Raw genomic sequence first — 1,146 nt, forward strand, 5'->3', positions numbered from 1 at the left:
TTAATAAATAAATTAATTAAATTATTATGCTAATGTTAAATTATTTTTTTAGAAGGAATATGTTATAGGGTCTGATTGTAACGCCTCGACAAGGATCATTACATCTTTAGAACTCGAGTGCAGTGTTAAATATAAGAATTCACGTTGCAGGCTCCGACTAACTATTGATATGGACCACTGTATTTACATGAGAGCTATAAGCAAGAAATAATGGAAATAGTATATATATGATGATAGGAAAACTAATATTAGAGGAAAATTAATATTCTAAGATTTAAAATATGAAATATAAGAACTCTCACAGTAAAATAATGAAAATAGTAGATATTATGATTATGAGAAAATTAGTATTTTATATGTACAAAAGACAAAATAGGTAGACACGAAGACAAGATGATAGAGAACTCGAATTTTAAGTTATGGTACACAGAAAAGAGTACAATAAAAAATGTAATGGATATTACTGTAGATATATAGTTCGTTAAAAGATAAAGTTGTAAGAGTGGTTAAAAGAATGATAGAATTATAGCTCTCAAGATAGTAGTGACGAAATAAACTATAAACACAATTAACATATATACACCTCAAGTAGGATTAAATAAATATACTAAATCAAGATTTTGAAATTGTAAGTATTCCGTATTGGTTTTAATGTGATCAACCAAGTTAAGTTAGATTTTGTTGTATTTGATCATAATAATCTAATTTAGGTTTTGATGAGTGACAAGTGGATTAAAGTTAGAATGTTTGTGTTCTAATTGCTTTACAAAGTGTGTAAGAGTTAACAGGTTTGGAGGACTTGACACTAAGTTGAAATCCAGCTAGGTCCACTGGACCCGATAGCAAGTACGAAGTCCAAATAGGTTTGCGGGACTTGATATCTGGTAGAAAATCCAGTTAGATCCGTTGGACCTAACAATCGGCCGAAATCCAATTGAGTTTGCGGACCTAACAACTGGCAGGAAGATCTGGTGGGTTAAAGGCTATTCATGCGACTGCAGTTAGCAAGTAAAAGGTAAGCAACTAAAGGAGAGATCTAGTGAGGACGTGTTCCCTATTGAAGGAACTGTAGACATTGGTCCAATTTAGGTCCATTTGAAAAACTTAAATTGAGATCTTGACTAGATTCTGCTTTCAGGGAGATAA

This window comes from Zingiber officinale, chromosome 8B, assembly GCF_018446385.1.
Source record: "Zingiber officinale cultivar Zhangliang chromosome 8B, Zo_v1.1, whole genome shotgun sequence".
NCBI classification, from domain to species: domain Eukaryota; kingdom Viridiplantae; phylum Streptophyta; class Magnoliopsida; order Zingiberales; family Zingiberaceae; genus Zingiber; species Zingiber officinale.